At 45.4% G+C, this 25,758-nt stretch overlaps 1 long non-coding RNA gene across 1 annotated transcript; it reads left to right on the plus strand.

The window, feature by feature from the left end:
- The first annotated feature begins 19 nt into the window (after positions 1-19).
- Positions 20-23,521, plus strand: LOC122480021. Its single transcript, XR_006296503.1, has 3 exons — positions 20-65; positions 15,968-16,030; positions 23,415-23,521. It is a non-coding gene; the product is annotated as an uncharacterized LOC122480021 (long non-coding RNA).
- Positions 23,522-25,758: the final 2,237 nt, after the last annotated feature.

Below are 25,758 nucleotides of genomic sequence, written 5' to 3' on the forward strand. Positions count from 1 at the left end.
GTTAATGGGTACAGAGTTTCGGTTTTGTAAGATGAAAACGTTCTAGAGATCTGTTGCACAACACTGTGAGTATACTTAATGCTACTGAACTGTACAAAATGATTAAGATGAGGGGCGCCTGGGTGGCTCAGTCAGTGAGCGTCCGACTCATGATTTCGGCTCAGGTCACGATCCCAGGGTTGTGGGATCGAGCCCCATGTTGGGCTCTGTGCTGAGTGTGGAGCCTGCTTGGGATTCTCTCTCTCTGTCTATCTTTCTCTCTCTCTCTCTCTCCCCCTCTGCCCCTCTCCTGTGTGCACTTTCTCTGGCTCTCTAAAATAATAATAATAAAAGATTAAGATGATACATTTAATGATATGTGATTTTTAGCAGAATTTCAAAAAATGTTAATGATCTTTCCACATTGAACTGGAAGGCTTTTTGGGTCCCACCAGACCCTATAGAAATCTGTCTGTAAGCAAATACTTAAACATGTCATGTTATTACTGTTTAAGTTTTAAATAGTAAGTATCTTTTAAGTGTCTTAAAGGGACTGTTCGAGGGAAAAAAAACGATTATGTTGCAGTGAGAGCAGCCAACTCCAATTTATCAGGTTTGAAAAGTGAAATTTACGTTTCTTGAGTTTTCTTAAGGACATCAAAAGCACACAGCATTTGCTGGGATTAAACAAGTTTCAGTTTTCTGAGTCAAAAAAAAAAAATGCAGCTATTCAAGTACCCTTTATTGTGTAAAGAATTGGGACCGGCCACGCTGTCTGGGTAATTAGTTTGTTTTCAATCTTAAAAGCACGTCAAAAGTATTTCCTTATTTGTTTTGCGGACTAGGAAGCTCAGAGCAAGATTTGCAGTACATCTCTAACTTCTACCTGGAACTTTATTTATTTTTTTTAATTTATTTATTTACTTACTTTAAAGTAGGCTCCGTGCCCAACCTGGGGCTCAAACTCATGACCCTGAGATCAAGAGTCACATTCTATCGACTTAAGCCAGCCAGGCGCCCTCTACCCAGAACTTTAGGAAATAATGCATTGGGGCAACTTTGTGTTTTATTTTGTCTCTTATTTCATCTGACTTATTCCCTCCCCTAATTTTTGCTTGGCCCAGCTTCATCACTTAATTTTTTTTTTTTTAATCTTTTGCACAAGACACATTTCGTAAATCCTCTTTGGACCACGGTTGGGGTAGATAAATAAATAAAATAGAAATGACGAATGTGAACTGAACACCTTACAGATATGGTCTTATATAGTCATAAATTTCCAAACATCATCAAGTCCATGACTTCCAAAAACAAATAAAACACCAAGGCCAAGTGAAATTCATCCTATGAGGCAGAAGGAAGTAGCAAAGCATTAAGGGTGGACTCTTTCACTAGTATATTTCATATCTCTTTGTAAACAGGAAGCAGAAGCTCTAACAGCCAAGCAGCTGATGGGGGGGGGGGGAGTAGGGGGGAGGAGGTGGGGAGGAAGGCTGGGTTCCTGAACCAGCCCGTTCTGGGGGCAGCCTTGATTGAAGAAACCAGCAACCTTCTAAGAAAGAGGTAGGAAGCTGAAACTATGCAGTGAGGAAACTTTTAAACACGCAGATGTATCATAAATCAAGACAACACTAATGACTCCTGTCCTGTTAGTCATAATCTGCTTCGAGTGGTTTCTCCAGCAGTGGGAGTGAGGGACTTTGAGCTATCCCCTTTGCTACGGAATTAAATCGAACTGAGTAAGTGCTGCATCAATTAGGCTTTTTGGTTGCAAGCCACAGAAACCGATTCTAGCTTCAGCGAAAACCAGAATACGCTAGAAGGATGTCATGGACTGAATGCTTGTGTTTCCCCCGAATTTGTATGTGGAAGCCCTGTCCCCCAGTGTGATGGTATTTAGAGATGTGGCATTTGGGAGGTAATTAGGGTTAGATGACGTCGTGAGGGTGGGGCTCTCATGACACGATTAGTGCCCTTATAAGAGACACCAGGGACCTAGCCCTCCCTCCTGCTCACAGCACGCACAAAGACGAGTTCATGTGAACACACAGCGAGATGCCAGCCACCTCCAGAAGAGGCCTTAGAATGCAGCCCACCTGGCTGGCATTTTGATCCTAGATTCCCCAGCCTCTAGAACTGTGAGAGAGAAATATCTGTTGTTTAAGCCCCCCCCGGTCTGTGATATTTCACGATGGCGGCCTGAGTTGACTGCGACAAAGGATGTGGGGGTTCGCAGAACCAAGAGGAAACCGTGGGGCCAGCTTGGAAAATCAGCGGGAACGAAGGGATCTCTGAAAGCCCATCAGCCACATTTGTACAATTCCTGGGACAAAAGGCACTATTCCTGTGGACCGGGAGTCAGCAAACTATGGCCCGCTGGTCAATTCTTGCCCGCCACGTGCTTTTGCAAATAAAGTTTTATCGGAACTACCTCTTTCTTATGCCGTCGCTGGTTTCTCCTAGCAGGACTGCAGAGAAAGTGACTGCCCCGAGAGTACTCATACATTGACATGTTGTCTGTGGCTGCCTCTGCCCTGTGGCAGCAAAACGGAGTGGTTTCGCAGAGATCGTATGACCTGCAAAAGCCTAAAATATCTACCCCAAAAGTTCGCTGCCATAGACTAACAGAATAGAATGACATGGTGCCTCCTCCCGCCTCCCCAGACTGTACAATGCGCTGCTGGCCTTGTCTGGAGGGAAGCCGGATAGCAGAAACTACAGCTAAGGTTATGCTGGATAAGGATAGGTCAAGTTCATATGCTTCCTCTGTGATGGATGTGGGGTTTCCAGCCCCCTTTCCCATTCTCTGTGTCCTGAGAGAGTCCATTGGCTGAGCTTAAGTCCTGGGCCCATCTCTGTGCTATGGGACAGAGGGTGGAAGGATCAGGCCCTCTTGGCTTCATTTACAAGGGTGCCAGGCATTCCTAGAAGATGCCAAGTGAGTTCCTACACAGGGGGCTTGGGGTTCTACTAGCAGGAAGGGGGAGCCGGATGCTGATTGGCTGGAAGTCTACGAATGTCCTCCTAAATACTTACGAACAGCACAATCATTGTGACCCATCAAGGTACACACGGCTCTCTCGTTCATTCGTTGTCACGCCGCACGTCCGGAATCTGGCCACTCCTCACCCCTGCCGCAACCCTGGTCCGGGCCAGCATCATCTCATACCTCTTACAGCATTGCAGGAGGTACCTTGTCCTCCCCGCTGCTTCCAGCCTTGCTTACTGTGGTCCGTTCTCCACACAGCTGTCAGAATATTCCTTCAACTGTTTGTTTCCCAGTAAACTCGAAATAATATTATGTCATAGCTCTGTCCACGGTGTCCAGTGGCTTCCTATCTAACTCAGGGTCAAAGCCAAAATTGTCACCATGGCCTACCAGGGCGTGATCTGTCCCCCTACTGGCTCTCTGATCTTACCTCCTACCATTCTTCCCTTCCTCACTCTGTTCCAGCCACGCCAGCCTCCTGGCCAGTCCTGTAAACGTGCAGGCATTGTCTTGCCTCAAGGCCTTGCATCTGGCCCTTCCTTCCGCCTAGGAATCTGTTCCCCCTGCAAAGCTGCATGACTTCATCCCTCAAGTCCTTCAGTCCTTGCTTAAATGTCTTCTCCGCAGAGAGGGTGTCCTTGACTGCCCTGTGACCTCTGTCTGCCTCACCCTGTTTTCTCTCTCGCCGTAGCCTCTCTCACCACCAGACACGTGACACACGGCTGCTCCTTTGTTGTCTGTGCATCTCAGAGAGTCAACTCTGCGAGGGCTCCTGCGCCCCAGTGAATTCTGCCTGAAGCAGAGCAAGCACTTGATGAATAAATGTTAAGTGGAAGAATCCTGGGGCACCTGAGTGGCTCGGTTAAGCGTCTGCCTCGTGCTTTCAGCTCAGGTCATGATCTCGCCGTTTGTGGGTTTGAGCCTCGAGTCGGGCTCTGTGCTGGCAGGGCGGGGCCTGCTCGGGATTCTCTCCCTCTCTCTCTCTCTGCCCCTCCTACATGCTCTCTCTCTCTCTCTCTCTCAAAATAAATAAACTTGAAAAACAAAGTTAAGTGGGAGAATTCTGACCCAGGAAGGGCACTGCTTCCCTTGAACCCTGGGAAGCTCAGGACCCCGAAGCCCCCCAGAGTGTGGAAATGAACCTCTTTTCCCTACCCTTGGAATGTTGATCTGGAAATCCCTGACTTCAGACAGAGGGAATTTCCAGGCTATAAATCTAAAAGCTGAAGGGGCGCCTGGGTGGCGCAGTTGGTTAAGCGTCCGACTTCAGCCAGGTCACGATCTCGCGGTCCGGGAGTTCGAGCCCCGCGTCAGGCTCTGGGCTGACGGCTCAGAGCCTGGAGCCTGTTTCCGATTCTGTGTCTCCCTCTCTCTCTGCCCCTCCCCCGTTCATGCTCTGTCTCTCTCTGTCCCAAAAATAAATAAACGTTGAAAAAAAAAAATTAAAAAAAAAAAATCTAAAAGCTGAAGGCGTTGACTCTTTAAACCCCCCAAAGCCTCAAGAGCAGGGAAAGGGGTACCAGCAGCGTCAAAACGATTTTCTTTTTCTTGTCCCCGTTGCCCTCCTCTATTTTTCTTCATAGCATTGTCGCTGTTTGAAATGGAGCTGAAGCCCCATCTAGGCACTTGGCGGTTTCTGTATTTTCTGAGGCGACAGACAGCTCGAGGAAGAGGCGTGCAGACAAGGCCTATGCTAGTCTTTATCTCCGGGGGCCGCAGTGACTGCCTTGAGCATGGTCATGTGACCCCGTTGAGACAAAGGAGAATCAGGAGCCATTTAAGTCAATGGGATGGCCAGAGAAATAGAGCATCTTCTTCCCGCTGGTATTAAGAAAGAACAAGATTAAGCCTGGCATTGCTGGTGCTGGTGCCACAGCCAGGGAAGAGCCTTCCTATATAAAGTGTCACAACAAAGAGACAGAGAGAGACTGGTCCTGATCCTGTTGAGCCCCTGGATCCAGCCATACCTGAAGTCGGTGGACTTTTCAGATTCGTGTTGCCTCAGCCAGCTTGAGCTGGATTTTCTGTTACCACTAAGTGATCATTGCTTTTTGATTCACTCTTCCCTCCTGCCTCCCTGTTCATTCATCCCCTCTAACTCCTCTTCTGTTGGTAGGAGCCGTATCTCTAGGTCAGACCTCAAGTCCTGAAATAGGATACAAAAGCACTTCCTGCTCAAAGCCAAAACAACAGGATGAAGGAGGGGAAAGGTCAGTCTATTTTCCCCATGTTTTCAAGCATTTGGATGCTTGTCAACAACAAGGCAGAACTTCTAGCTTTTGATCTGATAGTTTTGGAGCTCTGTCAATGCCAAAGGGCCTGATTCTCATGCTCTCCTTGGAATTGTAAGACTTACTAGAATTTGTGCAGAACTTGGAGAAAAGGACCCTGAATACATTTGCTGAAATACTTGTACAACTTTCCCTTAATCTACTTAAGGGATGTCATTGCTTTTGGAACATTTTGAGCTATTTTTCCTTTCTAATGTTAGAAGAAGAGAGGTAGACGCATGTGGACTGTATCTTTTTAATATTAAAAGAAGAGAGGTAGACACGTAAAGCAGGCTTTTAAAAAATACATAACATTCGTCATTTTTTTCTTTTCTTTTTTTAAATGTTTGTTTTTGAGAGAGAGCTTGCACGAGTGGGGGAGGGGCAGAGAGAGAGGGAGACCCAGAATCTGAAGCAGGTTCCAGGCTCCCAGCTGTCAGCACAGAGCCCGACGCGGGGCCTGAAACCACAAACCACGAGACCATGACCTGAGCCGAAGTCAGATGCTTAACCGACTCAGCCACCCAGAGGCCCCAGAAATTCCATAATTTATTTTTCTGTTTTCTCTCTCTTTTTTAAGTATGCTTCATGCCCAGCGCAGAGCCCAATGTGGGGCTTGAACTCACAATCCTGAGATCAAGAGTCAGATGCTTAAACAACTGAGCCACAGAGGTGCCCTCATTCTCTCTTTGCTGGGCGTTTGAGTTATCTCTGATGTTTGCTCTAATACATAACGCTATGTTGGCATCCGTCTGTGCTTGCTTGTTTGTGTAAGTATCTCTAAATGTGGAATTGCTGGGTTCACGGATTTAAACACTAAAGTTTTGGGGCCCCTGGGTGGCTCAGTCAGTTAAGCAGCCAACTTTGGCTCAGGTCATGTTCTCAGGGTTCGTGGTTCGAGCCCCGCATCGGGCTGTGTGCTGACAGCTCAGAGCCTGGAGCCTGCTTCAGATTCTGTGTCTCCTTCTCTCTCTGCCTCTCCTCTGCTCACACTCTGTCTGTCTGTCTCTCTCTCTCTCTCTCTCTCAAAAAAAAGAATAAACAAAAAAGAAAGAAAAAAGAAAAAACTTAAAAAAAATTTTAACACCTAGGGCCTAACTTTCATCCTCTGCAGAGGTTATACTGGCTTCTACCAATGGTGCATAGGAGTGCTTTGGACGGTAAGCTCCCCCCACCAATAAAAAACATTGGTAGGTATCTCAATCTGTCTGTGCTCTTAGAACAAACTACCATAGAATGGGTGGTGCGTTAACAATATAAGTTTATTTCTCACGGTTCTGGAGGCTGGGAAGTCTAAGATCAAGGTGCTGGTAGATTGGGAGTCTGGCGAGAACCCCCTTCCCAGGTCACATACGCCTCTCTTTTCGCTTCTCCTCCTGTATTGGGAGGAACAGGAAGACTCTGAGATCTGTTTTACAAGGACACTAACGCTGTTTCTGAGAGCTCTGCCCTCATGACCTTTCTAAGGTCCCACCTCCAAGTACCATCCCGTTGGGGAGCATCCAGTCAATGCGGTGGGACTGTGCCTCCTTGTAGTACCCAGCCAATATTAGGGAACACACTGAAGTCAGTCATCTGCTCTCATTTCACCTTCATTGTGTTGGCCAGAAACCAAACTCAAATTGATCTGGCCAAAAATGGACTTTATGAGGGAAATGGCTTCAGGCAAGGCTGGATTCAGGGCTCAGATGTTGCCATAGGAACTCATCTTCTGTTTCCCGCGGGCTTGGCTTACTTCTGATCTAGATGTTTCTTTCTTATGTTTCTTTCCTTTTTTTTTTTTTTTTTTGGTTGTTGTTTGTTTTTTATTTTTGATTAAAAAAAATTTTTTTTAACGTTTATTTATTTTTTGAGAGACAGAGACAGAGCATGAGCAGGGGAGGGGCAGAGAGAGAGAGAGGGAGTCACAGAATGCAAAGCAGGCTCCAGGCTCTGAACTGTCAGCACAGAGCCTGATGTGGGGCTCGAACCCACGAGCAGTGAGATCATGACCTGAGCCGAAGTTGGACGCTTAACCGACTGAGCCACCCAGGAGCCCCGTTGTTTGTTTTTTTTAAGATTTTATTTTGAAGTAATCTCTACCCCCAACGCAGGGCTCAAACAGACCAACCAGAGATCGAGAGTCCCCTGCTCCAGCCGGACATCCCCAGGCTCTCTCCTTTTAGTGGTTCCAGTCCTCCTATCCTCTCAGGTTCAAGTTCTGCACCCAAAAGCATGTTTTCTAGCAGTTTGAGCCAAAGTTCTGATAGTCACTCTTTTTACACCTATCATTGACCCAATTACAGTGACCCCCAAAATGGGCTGAGTTGATTGACTTGGGCTGGCTTGCTCAAGTGCTCCGTCCCTGGAGGTTGGGGGTTAGAACCTGATCCCCCTGCCTCTGCACCAGTGCCTGAGAGAAGGGGGAAGGCAGAGGCCCTCATGAAAGTCTGGGAGTGCGGAAGGAATGGTTGCTGGGGAGATAGAGCCTTCATCCAGCTCTGATGGTCACAACTGCCTCCAGTGCTGCCCTGGGGTAAATCCATTCTCCAAACTGCAGCCAGAAAAGGGGCCCTCCAAACAGAACAAATCTGAGCCTTGTTTAAAACTCTTTGGTTGTTCTTCTTTGCCTTCAGGGTAAATTCCACCCCCCCTTAACTAGGCCTCCAGGACCTGGCCTCTCCCCACCCCCCCACGCTCCCTAGCATTCCTTTGTAAAGCCGGACTGCATTGCTTAGTTGTCCAAATAAGCCTTGTTCTCTCTCTTACTTCTTGGGCTTTGCGTAACAGCCTTGGTGATTTATAAAGAACTTACTAAGTGCCAGGCAATGTGCGAAGCATTATACGTGTATTATATACCCAACGCGAGTACTCACGATAATCCCACGAAAAGAGGCAGGGTGTATGTGATACAATCGTAGCAGTCGGTCGGCTGAAGTTCAGATTCAGGCTCATGTATTAATCATGTTTGCATTTTCTGTATTTTATGATGCTTTAACATCTTACGGCCTTCCAAACCCTGGAGAGAGTGCCCCTCCCAGGGCCAGCTATCTTAGAGATGGTGAACAACTTGACTTTGAGTGTGCCTTTCCTATACAAACCAGTCAATTCAAAGTCCACACCCCTAACCCCTCCTTTATCCAACCCTCACACAGCAAATCAATATTCCCTCGGCCCTAATCACACACCAGAGACAGGTACCAGACAACTAGGAGTTCCCCCATAGCCTGGAACCTGCTGGCATGATTCAAACGAGCCCATCTTGAACTGCAGGCCTAGCCTCTCTCATTCCTTTCCCTGAGAACCACGATCGAGGCTTTTGCCCGTGCTGTTTTTTCTGTCTAATTTGTCCTGGTGCTCTCCCTTGCGGCCCTGCCTCGCACGGTGTGCATCTGCTTCTTGGGAATTACAAGTAATAAATCTTTCTTTCAAAGGCAGTTGTCTTCGCGTATGACATCTTACCATACCTGATTAGAATCAAATCATGGAGGGGCGCCTGGCTGGCTCACTTGGTAGAGCATGTGACTCTTGATCTTGGGGTCATGAGTTCAAGCCCCATGTTGAGGGGAGAGGTTACTTGAAAATAAAATTAAATTTAAAAAATCAAATCTTGGAGACATTCAGCCTCTAATTAGCTGTGTGACCTTGGGCTCAAGCTCTCTCTGCCTTGAGTTCTCTCTCTAAAATGGGGATGATGAGAACACCTACTTAAAAGATGAAGGGCTGGGGAGCCTGGGTGGCTCAGCCGGTTAAGTGGCCGACTTCGGCTCAGGTCATGATCTCGCGGTCCATGAGTTCAAGCCCCTCGTCGGGCTCTGTGCTGACAGCTCAGAGCCCGGAGCCTGTTTCAGATTCTGTGTCTCCCTCTCTCTGACCCTACCCCGTTCATGCTCTGTCTCAAAAATAAATAAACTTAAAAAAAAAAAAAAAGATGAAGGGAAAAATTGGGAAAGACTTTGAAATGGGAAAGAGAAAGAAAAAACACCAATGAGTGTCTGATGAACTCACTCTTCCTGGTGATTGCTACCTTTCCGGGTCTTTGAGTTAGTTTGCAACTCTGTAAGTCATAAGACACCGATGGTAATGCAATAAATATTGCTAATAGAAATGCAAATTGTATCTGGTGAAATGCAGTTGATTTTGTCCTGAGGATATTGACCAGTTTTCTCAGTTTTGCATCTATTTGTGAGTTTAAGTGCAAACACATCTTTCCTTGGCTCTCACAAATACATATCCCAACTAGCAAGAGAGCCTTAACTTTTCTTTAAAAAATTTTTTTAAAGGTTATTTATTTTTGAGAGGGAGAGAGACAGAGTGTGAGCGGGGGAGGGGCAGAGAGAGAGGGAGACACAGAATCCCAAGCAGGCTCCAGGCTTCGAGCTGTCAGCACAGAGCCCTACACGACCCTCAAACTCAAGAACTGCAAGTTCATGACCTGAGCCAAAGTCAGACGCTTAACCGACTGAGCCACCAGGCGCCCCAAGAGCCTTAACTTTTCTAACTCTCTGTTTCTCTATTCTTGTTCTCTTTACTAAGTCTGTGTTTTGTTTCTTGTTTTGGCTCCCTGACAGACAATAAATTATTCCTCTTTAGTGGCAGCAATAATGGGGAAGTTGATTTTTATGGTCAGAACATTTAGCAATCTCTGTAAATGGGTTAATGGATTATAGAGATCAATTCTCTGCTGAGAGAGGCAGATAATCTGGCTTGTTAGTCATTTTGTTTGTCTATTTGAGCTCAAATCAATTAAGACTTTAATGCTTGCCAGGAAGGAAAACAGCTCTTTGATATCCGGACCAGTGAGTTTTACATGTTTTTGAGTTTATTCTCCACCCTTGGCTATAGTCGCAGGTCTGAAGCTGGATGTTTTGTTATGTTTGTAGATCTGTAATGCAGAAAGGCCCCTCATCTCTTTTGTAAGTATGTAAAAATTTCCCATCTTTACAGGATATTGATAAATTAGGTTATGAAGTCTCCTAAAGTAAAGGAATTCTTTACTGAATCTCATAGAGATCTTTAAAAAGTGATTCTATTTCTAAAATATGAATAAAATGAGGAAATGGGATTTCTAATCCTTTAAATTTATAATAGGCAAAATATTATTCTTCCAGAAACTGAGAATTCTTTTAAGAATTCAAGGACACCTATGAAATGGGAAAGCTGAAGGGACTCCATTTAAAACAACTTTTTAATGTTTATTTGTTTTTGAGAGAGAGATAGAACGTGAGCAGGGGAGGGGTGGAGAGAGAGAGGGGGAGACACGGAATCCAAAGCAGGCTCCAGGCTCCGAGCTGTCAGCACAGAGCCCAACGCTGGGCTCAAACTCACAAACCGTGAGATCATGACCTGAGCCGAAGTCGGATGCCCAACCGACTGAGCCACCCAGACGCCCCAAAGGGACTGTTCTAGCAAGGGTCGGTCTCTGTTGTTTTTCTGCCAGGCCCGGTTTACTCATGAGCCACATTTTGCCTCTGACTAAGCCAGAGAAGCTTTGTTCCCACTGCAAGGGGGAAGCAAGAAAGCTAATCAATCATTCTCTGAGTTTTGTCCCAGGCCCCAAGCACCTGATAACACCTAAACTGAGCCAGATCCCAAACTTGTTCCAGGACACAAGCTTCAAACAAAGCTTTGGCTGACACTGACCTCCCTTCAGTAAATTACAGAACACCAATCGTTCACCTGAACCTGCCCTTGACTGGACCCTACCATGGATTCCTGGACGAACATGAACCCTAGATACTTTTCTAATATAAACCCCTAGCCCCAAGCAATGATGAAACTCATGTTCTTTTCCTTTCCGAGTCTTCCAGACGCTCCCTCTGTTATTCCCACCTGCTGCCTACATTGTTCCATAAACTCTGTTTCCATTTTCTTTGGCTCACGGGAAGCCAAAGACCGTCTTGGCTGGTCCTGTGGGCCCCTCCCTTGTGTTCTTAGACCCAGCCTGCTTGCATCACAGACTCAAGATCAATCTTTGGCTGAAAGAAGGTTAGCTTAACAATTTTGCTTTTTGAGGTGCCTGGTGGCCCAGTTGGAAGAACATGTGACTCTTGATCTCAGTGGTGAGTTCAAGCCCCACGTTGGGGGTAGAGATTACTTAAATAAATAAAACTTTCAAAAAAAAATCTGTAAAGAAAACAATTTTGCTTTAATGAAAACAACTCTCTGATTTGTCAGTGTGGGTATAATAACAGTGTACATTATATTCTACTTGGGTTTGTTTATTCTGAACTTATTCAGGTTTGTTATTCAAATAAGCTAACTTATTCATGCGTAATATTTACAAAATGAAGAAATGTAAATTCGTATTCAACTAAATTGAATCACCCTGACGCACTTTAACAGTGATCATATCTTACAGTATGTCTGCTAGTAGTTAATTTCCAAGATCATCAGTTGCCTGAAAACTGATACTAAATTGAGTTATTGAACTGATATTAAATTGAGTTATTTAAAGCTTATTTACTTATGTTGAGACAGAGGGAGAGAGAAAGAATCCCAAGCAGGCTCTGCGCTGTCTTCCTAGAGCCTGATGCAGGGCTCAATCCCATGATGGTGAGATCATGACCTGAGCCGAAACCAAGAGCTAGATGTTCAACTGAGTGAGCCACCCAAGAGCCCTTAAGTTGAGTTATTTAATGGATAATCATTGATATCCAAATAATTTCTGGGATACAATACTGAAACATTGGTTACTAAGCATGATTTTTGTTTAATACTCTGCTTTTATATATATATATATATATATATATATATATATATATATAAAACATTTTATATATATATATAAAACTCACGAGCCTGAGATCAAGACCTAAACTAAGATCAAGAGTCGAACAGTTAACCAACTGAGCCACCAAGGCACCCCCACACTGCTTATATGTTTGTTATCTAAATGCTATATTCTGAGTTATTTTAATGAGCATTTTTTAAAGGTGTAAGAGAGATGTGTGGCTGCAGAAAGTTGCACTGTAAACTTTGCTCACCTGCTCCAATCCTGGGGTAAGGCTGAGGGGTCTTCATTAGCTACCCCCAAATGCCCCAGTTAGTAAAAAGTAAAGCTTTGGTTAAAAACACAAACTCATAGGGGCACCTGACTGGTTCAGTTGGTGGAGCGTGTGACTCTTGACTTGGGGTTGTGAGTTAGAGCCCCACAGTGGGCGTAGAGATTACTTAACAGTAAAATTTAGGGACGTTTGAGTGGCTCAGTCTTTTAAGTGTCCGACTTTGGCTGAGGTCATGATCTCACAGATCATGAGTTTGAGCCCTGCATTGGGCTCTGTGCTGACAGTTCAGAGCCTGGAGCCTGCTTTGCATTCTGTGTCTCCCTCTCTCTCTGCCCCTCTCCCGTTCATGCTCTGTCTCTGTCTGTCTGTCTCTCTCTCTCAAAAATAAGTAAACATTAAACAAATTTTTTAAGTAAAATCTAAAAGAAATAAATAAAAATTCCTCTGAGTGGTTGAGATTATACTAGGAGCATTTGTAAAAGAGAAATGTAACGTGTATGTAAGCAGAGGTTCTTAGGGTTTTTTAAGATGTTTGTTTATTTTTGAGAGAGAGATCGTGTACACGGGGGAGAGCAGAATGAGAGGGGGACACAGGATCTGAAGGTGCCTGTGTGCTGACAGCAGAGATCCCGATGTGGGACTTGAACCCATGAACCATGAGATCATGACCTGAGCTGAAATCGGATGCTTAACCAACTGAGACACCCAGGGGCCCCTACGCTTTTTTTTTTTGTTGTTAATCTCTTGATCTCTTTGCATTTTCAAGACTTATTGAGGACCCCAAACAGCTTTTATTTATGTGAATTTCAACTGTTAATATATACCATATTGGAATTTGAAACTGGGAAAAAACTGAATAAGTTTTAAAATACTTACCAGGGGTGCCTGGCTGGCTCAGTCAGAAGAACATGTGACTCTTGATCTCGGGGTCATAAGTTCGAGCCCCACATGGGGTGTAGAGATTACTTACATAAATAAAACTTTAAAACAATATTTATTGATTCATCAGAAGATAAAACTCATTGCATATTAACACAACACCTTAGTATTAATATGAAAAATTGTTTTGGCCTCGTGGAACCCTTGAAGGAGACAGGCTATGTTCAAGTAAAGTTTCAGTTTGATCCTGAATGTAAAAAAGAGTTTATATAAATGTCAATTTTATTTGCTTTGGTTTGTGATACCCGAGTCTGAGAAGAAGCTATGAAGTATGTTAACATCTTAGCAGAGTTGGTTCGATGCTGATTGGCTTGTTTTCTTGGTTTGCTGATTCTTGCTTTCACCTGCCATGTAAAAGGTTATTCTTTGCTTTTTGCATAGATATCTAGGTTGCAAAGATTCCATGTCTTCATCATTTTCTTTTTTTTTTTTTTTTGTCTTCATCATTTTCTGTGATTTATTTTGATTTTATTATATCCTTAATTATTTAAGGGGGAATGCGGCGTCTGGGTGCTTCAGTCGGTTAAGTGTCCGTCTCTTGATTTTGGCTCAGATCATGATCTTGCTGTTTGTGAGTTCGAGCCCTGCATTGGGCTCCACACTGACAGTGGGATTATCTCTGTCTGCTTGGGATTCTCTCTCTCTGCCCCTCCCCTGCTCATGTTCTCTCTCTCTCTCTCCCTCAAAATGAATAAATAGACTTAAAAAATTATTTAAGGAGGGGAAAAAAGAACAAAGATTCCTCATTCACAAATGAGTTAATGTTCTTTGCCATCCTATTACTGTCTATGCCTCTTTGTAAATGCTTTATTATCATAATTACAGGCACTCAAGATCCTAGCTTAACTGAATGTCCAAATCTCTGATAACTCGTCTAAACGTTTGCCTTCCTGTGACTGGATCCTAAATATAAAAAAAGAAAAAGGTAAAGAAAAATTTCAAGATATCTGCTACACCTAAAACTAACTTTGAGATTTCCCATAGGATCCCTGGAAAGCCATCGTAGAAAAACATTCTTCATGAACTGGTCCATCTTAACAATGAACTGGCCCTAGAACAATTATGGGGGCACCTGGATGACTCAGTCAGTTGAGCGTCTGACTTTGGCTCAGGTCCTAATCTCGTGGTTTTTGAGTTCGAGCCCTGCGTTGGGCTCTGTGCTGACAACTCAGGGCCTGGAGCCTGCTTCGGATTCTGTGTCTCCTCCTCTCTCTGCCCCTCCCCCACTCGTGCTCTGTCTCTCTGAAAAATAAACATAAAAAAAAAAAGAACTAGAACAATTTTGAAATAGTTCTGTTGAGTTTTCCTAGATCAGAGTCCTGTTGGTACTTGGGGTGATGATATTGGCAACAACAGCATAGTGTATCATAAGTTCAGATATTATTTAAAATCTTCACTTGCTGTAATCTTCCGTCTTCTGTTTGGATCTAGCATGGTCTAGGCCAGTGGGATGCACATCAGACTTATTGTGGGCTAGAGATCTATAGACATCTATAAGATTTCTAGGTCCTACTCTAGACTTACCGAATCTCTTGATATTCTTGGTATGGCAAGAATTGTGTCTCAGGATTATTGTATGTTATCTCTTAAGATCTCTTCCTCTGTACCAATTACGTTCATCTATTTTTATGAATCAGATGTAATGTTAACTGACTTCTTCGAAAATAGACTTAATCATCATCTTCAGAGTATTTTGCCTACATTTTATTCTTTTTGCAATGATTTGATTATCTTTTGTTTAGCTTGCCAGAAACAACTTAATTTCCTTGTCAGTTTCCTGATTCTTACTATGAACCATCATCAGACCTTTCACACTGGAGAATTATCAGTCATAAGTTAACCAGAGCCATTTCAAGTCCCTGCCACCTAAAATAGCTGAGGTTTGCCTGAGGACCCTGCTATAAGCCACAGGGTTTGTGTTTTCATCAAAGAATCTGGTCTCAGAGTTTTGTGGGAAAGGACTATAACAGATCTTTGAAACTACTGGCATTCAAAACTGAGTTGACTCAGCTTAGACAACTTTTAGACTGTACCAGTGGAGTGAGTCAAGATTTCCAGGACTCTATGGTCGAGCAGATGGCTTCGTGAGACTCCAACTTGAGAGCCAGCTGAAGAAGAATTAATTACACAAGACTGAATGAACTGACAAGGGAAATTTTATGGTAGTTATCTGTTTGGAATATGGTTGATCGTGTTTTAGTGTTCCATTTTCCAGATTCCTAAGGAATCCCTTTGTCTTTCTTCTTAAGCCATCTGTTTATCCATAACAACTTATCTGATTTTGCTTTTGTAAACTGAACTAAACCATTTAAAATATCTGATCTTCAGGCACCTGGGTGGCTTAGTTGACTAAGTGTCCAACTCTTGATTTCGGCTCAGGTCATCATCTCACAGTTCGCAAGTTCAAGCCCCACATTGGGCTCTGCACCGACAGCACAGAGCCTGCTTGGGATTCTCTCTCTCTCTCTCTCTCTCTCTCTCTCTCTCTCTTCTCTCTCTCTCCTCTCTCTCTCAAAATAAATGAATAAACTTAAAATAAAATACCTGGGGCGCCTGGGTGGCTCAGTCGGTTGGGCATCCGACTTTGGCTCAGGTCATGTTCTCAGAGTTCGTGGTTCAAGCCCCGCCCGGGGCTCTGTGCTGACAGCTCAGAGCCTGGAGCCTGCTTCAGATTCTGTGTCTCCCTCTCTCTCTGCCCCTCCCCCACTCACGCTCTGTCTCACTCTCTCAAAAATAAAATAAACATTAAACAAATACATAAATACATAAATAAATAAAATACCTGATGTCCTACTTCTTACCAGGATAAATTGATTGTACCTCAAGGCATCAAGAGCCATATTGGAGAATGATGTTCCTCAAATCAGGTATGACAAGACTTTTTAAGGAATACATGTTGGATCTACTTATGGAGTTAATGCCTGCAAAGATCTCTAAGAAACCTGACCTGGTACCTGGTTTACAAGTGCTAAGGTAGGATATTTGGAATATTTGGGGGACCTCAAAAAGAGAAGAACTCACCCAAATTTACAGCTATGACAGGTGAAAGAAATCTGGGTTGGGTTTCTTAACCTAGGAATAACAAATAATAGAGCCTCCTGAAATTCCAGTTGGAGATTCCTTACGAAAACTTCCAGACAAAAGTCAATTTTGTAATTGTTTAAAACCGAATGGCTTTAAAGTTTGCAAAGCAAATTTGGGAGGTCCTTAGGGCAAATTAATACACTCACCGCACCTGTATAAACTATCAGACCAGATTATGAGGCCAGGCTTTATTTTGTGATCAAGAATAATTTTTCTTTGAGATTATTATGATCATAAGGGGTTTTGCAGGGACCACAGGGACAAGTTGGGAGGACCTTGAAATTTAGTGGGCATCTTGCCTGGCCGGTGAACCAGTTACCTCTGCCTTTCCTTACCACTGAGCTACTTTATAGCTCAAAACTGTAGAAAGTTGACGGTAATGGAGATGCTTCTTGTCTATTGAAATGCAGATTGTGTCTAGCGGAGTGTAATTGATTACCTGTGGATACTGACCAACCTAGCCAGTTTTGCATTTGTTTATAGATTAATTTCATCGCTCCTTATCTCCCTATAATTGTGTATAATTACTCCCTATCTCCCTTTAATTGTGAACCTAACTAGTTCCCCCATCATCTAATAAGTTCCATAAAATCTTCAATACAGGTTCATCCCATATCCTTATGAGAGTCAACATGTTATCTTTTTTTAAAATTATCCTTTGGGTCGCTGTTACGTAGGGTGCATAGAACAGTGCCTGATACCCAGTACAGGCTCAATAAATGTTAGCTTTTTTTTTTTTTAATGTTTATTTATTTCCTTTGAGAGGGGGAGGGGAAGGGGCAGAGAGAGAAGGAGAGAGAGGATCCCAAGCAGGCTCCACGCTCAGTGAAGACCCCCACGCGGGGCTCGAACCTACGAGCCATGAGATCATGCCCTGAGCTGAAACCAAGAGGTGGATGCTCAATGGACTGAGCCACCTGGGTGCCCCAATGTTAGTTTTTTAGGTAAAGGATTCCAATTACCCCTATCTTACAGGTGAGGAGAATAAGGTGCAGGGAAAGTAAACAAAGTTGCTTAGACGACACAGCGCGTCAGAGGTGGAACAGAACTAGAAGTCAAGTCTGTCTACGCCTCCAAGCCCCTGATTTTTCGTCCCCCTCCCACAGTCCTCTCTGGCTGTGCTCTGCTAACTCCCACTCCTTCTTCAGAGTTGGAGTCTTTCTGGATCCCTCTGGACCAGGTGAGCATCTCCATCCCCAGCTCTGTATCCTCCCCTATCAGCCCCACAGCCTGCCATCAACGTCTTCATCTAAAGGATGAGCTGCATCCGGCCAGGGACCGAGACCTTTTCCATCACCATCCAGCTCAGAGCCAGCATGCGGTAAATGCCCACGTGCGAGTGCAGGAAGTAAGACATCCTGTAGCCATGGCATTTTCTCCCCCTGGGAAGGAGAGCAGGGGTGCTTTCTGGAACTGCCTGGAAGCCCTCAGCATCTCCGTTCTCTGCCAGCCCAACGCTCCCTGGGCTCCTGTCGGCTCAAGGGGCATCAAACCTCCTAAAGAGGATGCCCGGAGCCACCAGCCCCTCAGGACTTGAGTTCCTGGGTTTTGTTGTTGTCCCCCACCCCCCCCAAATCAAATTCCAGAAATCCAGGTTTAAAAATAACCAAGAAATGCAATCTTCTCCACCAAGCCGCTTGGCAAAAACAAATCCTCCACAAAGACCAGTGTGCAGTCTCACTTACACACTTACTCATTTTCAGACGCCAGCTCAGCTCTGTTCTGGGTGGGGAGGAAGAGGGGCCCGGGGCTGAAGGGCAAGGGCACAGGAGCCAGACACAAGCTGGGCTGGATATTGGGACGACCCTGCACGGCAGGCACACGCCCTTGTGGGAAGGCAGCTGTTTGGGACCTGCCGTGAAGTCCGGTTTTCCTTGGAGTCCCAGCCTGCTGGTCCCCAGCCCTGGATCGGGCAGAAGATCAAAGCAGCCCTGGAAAACGGCCTCCATTAGTGATCCAGAATTCACTCTCCTTCCCTGGGGAGACATCGGCTTCTGCTCGAGCCTGCCTTTCCCCATCATTACTTAGGGAACTGGCTGGTGGTAATAGGGAGTAGCATTTAAACTCCTGCTAACAACAACCTCAAACTCCTTCCTCTTTTCTACATGGTCTATTTTCTGACCTGTCATCTTTCTTAATGCCTATTTTGTGGGCGAGAAAAATGTGTGATGGAAGAGAGGAAATTCAGGACCAGGGAAGGCTTGGAAAACTGTCAAAATTTCATATTTCCTCCTCCTTTGAATCAGCATTTATGTCCCTCAATGGGGTTTTCCTGCATATGCTTGTATAACTCCCTTTTAAAACAATTTTTGCTGTTTTTTCCTTTCCCTGCCCCTGGGTAAGTCATTCCAACGACTACTTTCCACCTCAAAAGAAAGTAGTGGACAGGAAAAAAGTGGTCGTGTGGTCTGTTGGCTACAAGTCCCAGCGGAGCCGGGAGACTTTGGTTCTATTCTGAGCCTTTTTTGGGAACAGGACGAAGGAAGGGGACGCGAGCCTTGCCCTTTTGCGGGAGCTCCCGGGACCCCGTGCCAGCAGGAGGGAGTTGCTTACTCCAGATCAGAAGGGAGCCGGAACCGGCATTTATGAAACACCTACGAAGTGCCAGGCCCACTTAATCCTCATAAGTTTGTGAGATAGGTTTTCCGACTTCCACATGACAGATGAGGAAGCTGAGGCTCCGAGAAATGTGGAGCGGCCCCAGGGTAGCACAGCTTGGCAGCTGGGAACACAGCCTGGTTCAGATTCTTAGTTCTGAGCTCTTTTTACTACAACGTGCAACCCGCCAACCATGCTTTATTCATTGAGTTACTGAATTTATTGAGCACCTAGTATGTGCCATACCCCCCCCCATTATAGTTGTGATCAAAGCAAAGATCCTTTTTTTTTTTTTTTTTTAATGGAGCTTATATTCTAGTTGGGGGTGGGGCGGAGGCAGGAGGTAGACAAAAAATAAACGTAATAAATACGTAAATTATGTAGCACGGTGTGTCTTATATGCTGAGGACAAAGGAAAAAGTACAGCTGGCTAGGGGTATTGGAGACCCAGTTGTACATTTAGGATAATCAAGACAGACCTCATGGAGGTGGTGACGTTTGCGTGAGGATTTAAAGGAGAAATTGGCGGGGCGGGGGGCGCCTGGGTGGCTCAGTCGATTGAGCATCCAGCTCTTGATTTCAGCTCGGGTCACGGTCTCACGGTTTGTGAGTTCAAGCCCCGCCTGGGGCTCTGTGCTGACAGTGTGGAGCCTGCTTGGGATTCTCTCTCTCTGCCCATCCCCCACTCCTGCACGCATTCTCTCTCCCTCCCCCCCTCTCTCTCTCCCTCCCTCCCTCTCTCAAAATAAATAAACCCTTTTTAAAAATAAATAAAAGAGAAATGGGCGTTGGGGGAGGTGTTTGAGCGAAATTATCACTGTCAGAGGCAACAGTCAAGTCAGTGCAAAGACCGGAAGGTGGGAGTTTGCCCAGTGCGTTTGACCGATAGCAAGAAGGGGAGGGTGTGTGCATGTGACAGAGATGGCAAGGGGCCCTTACCCAGGAAAGGGCCACTCTGGTGTGTTGGGTTGTGTTGGGAGTAGATCGCGGGGGCGGGGAAGAAGCAGGGAGACGGGGAAGGGGCTGTGGCGGTCGCCAGCTAAGAGACCCTGCCCTTTTGGAAGCTGTGGAGGCGGTGAGTGGTGGTTGGATTCTGGATTTATTCTGAAGTCAGAGACAGCAGGTTTCCTGATGGGTTAGATGGGGAGTGTGAGAGGGAGACGTCGGGGCACCTCCGAGGTTTCTGCTGGCCAGAGGAAGGTTTTGGGTGGGGCAGATCTGGACAGGGAAGGAAGACCAGGGAGTTCTGGTTTCGGACATAGTGAGTTCGAGACGTGCAACCTCTCTCCGTACGGGGCCAGATAAATAACATCCAGGGCAAGACTGAAGAGGCCAATTTATGAGGGGTCTCCAAACAAACCAGCCAATTTCAGAGTTTCCCCAACATCGCCTTCCTCTTAACCAGCTTTTTTTTTTTTTTTTTTTTTTAACTCGGTGCGGGGGAGGGGTGTCCATGAACTTGGATGGGAAAAAATGACATCTCCCCCCCCCGCCCCCAACCTCTTACTGGAATGTTGCATTTCCTTCGATTATGAATGTCGGCAACGAACCTCAGTAGACTTAGCAAGGCTGGCGACTGTTACCAATAAGAATCACAGACATTTTCGTTTTACATCATCGGTGCCACAGATCACCCTCAAATGTCTTTTATCGTTATCACTTCTTTGAACTTACGGTAATTATTAGATGTCACCCCATTTTATGATTTCATGCGTTAACAAGCACGCATATTACCGCCTCACAAATTTGAATTTGAGACATTTTTGATGACGATATTTTATCATACTTAGTTTCCCTGGTAATCTTATGCATGTTATTGTTTGGGGAAGTCTCATCAGCTCCCCCCGACTGTCACAGGGGTCCCTGGCACAAAAGAGTTAAGACCCCGATCTAGGTTAAATATCCTTGAGGAGAGAGGAGCAAATATAAATACGTAAGTCACTAAAATCTCTTGATCTGGGGCAGGAACCATGCCAGGAATTTTATAGACGTTCCCTAATTTAATCCTTACAGTCCTCTTTTACAACTGAGGAAATTGGGGCTCAGAGATGTTAAAGTCACCCAGCCGCTCGCTCAGTGAAAAACCGGGCGTTCAAACTCAAGGCTGTATCTAAAGTCTGTGTTTATATTTTAGTAAGACAAATTGGCTCCTATGTTGAGTCCTACGGGCCCCTCTGGGTCAGCACAGTGTCATAGCCAAACAGCAGGGTGGTATTGGGTAAGAATTGAAGACTGGAGCTGGTCTGCCTGGGCTCAGATCCAGCCTGTGTGGCTTGTTTACCTGTGACTGTGGCTGAATTACTTGCCTGTGCCTTCATTTCTGTGTCTATCACATGGGCCCGATGGTGATAAAAATGCCACCGGGAGAAATGTGTTGTGGGGTAGATTGTGACATCTAGAACAGTGCCCAGAATGTAGAAGGCGCTTGCTTCATAAGGATTTATTTTTCTTAAGAGAGAAACAGATGGGATTTGAATGTCAGTGCAACTTCTTACTAACTGTGTGGTCTTGGGCAACTCACTTAACCTCTCTGAGCTTCGTTGTCCTCATCTGTAAGTGGAGGTCATAAAACCTGCCTCGTAGGGTGGTGGTTAAGAATTAAATGAGATCATCGGGGCGCCTGGGTGGCTCAGGTGGTTAAGTGTCCGACTTGGGTTCAGGTCATGATCACACGGTTCGTGAGTTCGAGCTCCGCGTCAGGCTCTGTGCTGACAGCACAGGGCCTGGAGCCTGCTTCGGATTCTGTGTCTCCCTCGCTCTCCGCCTCTCCCCCTGTCTCAAAAATAAATAAACACTAAAAAAAAGTAAAGAAAGCGTGTGTGTTGAAAAGAAGTGAGATCATTAATACAAGATGTTTAGACATTCACTAAGGAGTATAAGCAATCCGTAATAGATACGTGCTCAATAAACGTTAACATTAATTAATTGATTATTATCTTTCTACCTCTTTTCAACCTTACCAGTTTTCCTAGTCCTTACTCTGGTCTTTATTAAGCTCTCCCAATCCCATTCCTTTACTTGGGAATTTTGTGGCATACCTAATATAATCGAATGCTTAAGGTTAAACCCAGACATTTATCGCGCAAATATTTACTGAGCTCTTTCCATATGCCAGTTTAAGTTTACTATTATTGTTTTAGTAATTTACACACCCAACATGGGGCTCAAACCCATGACCCTGAGATCAAGAGTCACCTGTTCCCCCAGCTGAGCCAGCCAGGTGCTCCACCAAATTAATATTTGACAATAATAATTTCATATCAATATATTGGACATAGGTCCATACTGTCTTGTTCTAGACAGATCTTCTCTACACTGGGCCCCACAGCTCTCTGGCCCCATCCCTCACCACTGAGAATTGCTTTCTTCTCTAGACATGTAGCGCCCGTTCACAGTCCTATGCCTCTGCACATGCTTGGCCCTCTGCCTGGAACCTCCTTCCCACCTGACAAACGCTTCCTTGTTCTTTGGGGCCCGAGTCAAATGTCCACTTCCTCCATGAAGCCTCCTTGGTCTCCCCGAGGCAAATGGCCACCGTACCTGAGCCCTCCCCGGGGACATCTGCTTGTTTTACCTAACCAGCACCAATTTCATAATTGTCCTTAGTTGTCCTTTAGGGAACCATCCCCTCCTTGCTTTTTGGTCCAGTGGGTTGATCTTAACCCCACCTCATCCTTCATTCCAGGACAGAGCATGTGACTAGGACTAAGCGATCTGAGTATTCTATTCCCCTAGCTGGTGTGACTGGTTCAGGAATGGACTCAGAGTCAAGCCTAATCAGTGAGATTCGAACCTGGGACTTTTTGTTTAAGCCAGTTCTAATTAGGTTTCTGTCCCTTGCAATGGCCATCAAGAGTCCTGACTAGTACAAGCCAACCCAGAGTAAATTGTTGTGTGATCTTCCTGTTACCTTCTGTCTGTTTGTTTTTCTCTCTCTCTCTGGACTATGAAATAATTCAGGGCAGAGATTGATTCTTGGGGCACCTGAGTACCTCGGTTAAGCATTGGACTCTTGGTTTCAGCTTAGGTCATGATCTCACAGTTTGTGAGATCATCCCTGAGTCCGGCTCTGTGCTGCGGGTGTGGAGCCTGCTTGGGATTCTGTCTCTCTCCCTCTCTCTCTGCCCCACCCCTCTCTCAAAATAAGTAAATAAATTTAAAAAAAAAGATTGGTTCTTATTCATGAGATGATCTGGGGTCCAGGTCCCTTCAGATAAATGGCAGGAGAGTTGACAAAGTCCTGGAACAAGACTGTGTGTATATATACTCTTTCCGTCCCATGTGGATATGAACTGCTTCTGGTCCTTCTGTCCGGTAGGGAGGGAAAAGAATGCATTTTACAGTTCAGCGACCCTGTCCCTCACATCTGAGTTTGCATTAACCTGCTCTAGCAAAAAAGACACCACATCTGGCACAACAGGTGCAATCGATGTTGCTACTTGGTGGGGTTGACAATAGTCCACTGTCATCTTCCAGGCTCTCTGCTTTTTGCCAGGACCACAACAGTGAGTTCACGCTCCACTGGCGACAATGGTGGTAATCACCTTTGGCCTTGTATCGTTTCTCCAGGGCTTTCGTAGCCTCCGGCAACAGCCGTCCGATTCCAGTCTTTGAAACTGTCCAACACCTGGTATATTGCGCCCTGCGGTTCATTCTCCTCTCCTACTTGGTTCCAGTTCACCACCGGTGACGATTTGCCCAACTGCGCCATACGTGCATGCCAGAGGTCACCGGTACTCTGCAAACCACCAATGACAGCGTCTTCATGGTCAGGCAACCGGCGGGTGATCCAGCTCTGAAATCCCATTTTACTTCGTTTCCTAAAGCCACTTTCAGTATCGACGGACATAGGTTACGTTCCTCTGTGAAGTTGGCATGCAAGAAGCTTTGGGAGGGGGTGTGATGGGGATGCTCTCAGGAACGACACCTGTAAACGAGTGAGAGAAGCAGCCTCGCACAGAGGGAGAAGCCGAATAGCGACCAAGTAGCTCTGAAGCTCCCAACAGAACCGCAGGGAATTCTGAGGTGGATTTTCAGCGTTGTCTGATCGAAGCAAGGGGGCTAGGCATTTATTCTCCCTCCTGGACCGGTCATTCACGCAAGATGCCTCCAGGGAGGGCACTTGATCCTGGGTGAGGCACGCCTCTTTGGCTGAGCTGGGGCAGTGAGGGCCTTGGCTAAGGATTGCAGGATCTGCGGGAACACCACAGCATCCTCTACGGAGACTCTTTCTCATACGGGGATGCAGGTGTCCCACGCACATGTTACGTATTAGATATTGTGAATATCTTTTTTTCAGCCCGTCATCCGTCTGTTAGCTCTCAGTGTCATTTGTTGAGCAGACTCTCTTAATTATGATGTGACCAAATTAATAGATTTCCCTCCTTACTGATTCGTCCTCATTCCTTAGGTCGTGAAGATATCCCCCTACATTATGTTTTTTTCAAAAATATATTTTTACTTTCAAAATTGGACCTTTAGTCCTTCCAGAGTCCACTTTATTTTGTTTTTATTTTTTTCTCAAAGTTTATTTATTTTGAGAGAGAGAGAGCTGAGGAGGGGCAGAGAGAGAGAGAGAGAGAGAGAGAGAAGTAGAGAGAGAGAATCCTAAGCAGGCTCCATGCTGTCAGTGCAGAGCCGGAGGCAGGACTCGAACGCACAAACCATGAGATCATGACCTGAGCAGAAATCAAGAGTTGGGGGCTTAACCGACGGAGCCACCCAGGCGCCCCAGGAGCCCACTTTAAAGGTGGGTGTGATGTAGGCATCTGATTTTCTTCCTTTTTCCTCTGTATCATGAAACAGTTCTCTTTATTTTCGTCATCTCTTTGCCCTCTGCTCTCACCACTGTCTTAAGATGCCACATCTGAAGAGAATCATTGACGTCTTAATACTCTTCTTCCGAGGGCACTGGTAATGAGCACCGGGTGTGGTATGTGAGTGATGAATCACTGACTGCTGCTCCTGAAACCAACATGGCGCTGTGTGTTAATTAACTAAAATTTAAACTAAAAAAAAAAAAAAGAAAAGAAAGAAAGAAATTTCAGTACTTCAGGGGAGTGACTTTCCGACTGGTAGGTCCAGCCCTGGCCTCTCTTGTCAATGCCAGTGACAAAGTTCAAACGGAACACTGGGCATTTTTAGTAGGTCCAGATTCAAATTAATCTTACCCGTCAAAGACATTTTATGTGATTCACCTATATTTTCTACATTTCCAGACCGTCCAACATTCTAGCACAGTATCTTCTCCCAACTAGGTGCTCAACCTCCATTTATTCAAAGAATGGGAGCCTCTTTTATGTTTAGTCACATTAAAAGCCAAAGTCAATTATTTTTTTCTTTTCTTTTCAACGTTTATTTTTGGGACAGAGAGAGACAGAGCATGAACGGGGGAGGGGCAGAGAGCGAGGGAGACACAGAATCGGAAACAGGCTCCAGGCTCTGAGCCGTCAGCCCAGAGCCCGACGCGGGGCTCGAACTCACAGACCGCGAGATCGTGACCTGAGCCGAAGTCGGACGCTTAACCGACTGCGCCACCCAGGCGCCCCAAAGTCAATTATTTTTATTCAAAAGATCCGAGTGACATAAATTTCAGAGGCAAGTTCAGCCACGAGTCAGCTTATCTTCCTCCTTGGGGAGGAGAGCAGCCATCGCCTGGCTGGTCTCCCTCCTCCCGTCTTGCGGTGTCCCTCTCTCTGAGATAGAGTAGGGAAGGAGCAAAAGATTTGGCATCGGCCAGAGCCAGAGCCACTATGTCCTACTGGCAAGATCTTAGTTTTGGAGTCAGAGAGAGCCTGCGTTGAAATCCTACACCCTTCCCTGCTTCCCGTATCTGTAAAAGTGGGTAGGTAAGAAGGCTCAGGCCAGATGGCTATTAGAAGAATAAAAGAAGCAACACATTGAGAGTGCTTTG

The sequence above is a fragment of the Prionailurus bengalensis genome, chromosome C1, assembly GCF_016509475.1.
Source record: "Prionailurus bengalensis isolate Pbe53 chromosome C1, Fcat_Pben_1.1_paternal_pri, whole genome shotgun sequence".
Lineage (NCBI taxonomy): Eukaryota > Metazoa > Chordata > Mammalia > Carnivora > Felidae > Prionailurus > Prionailurus bengalensis.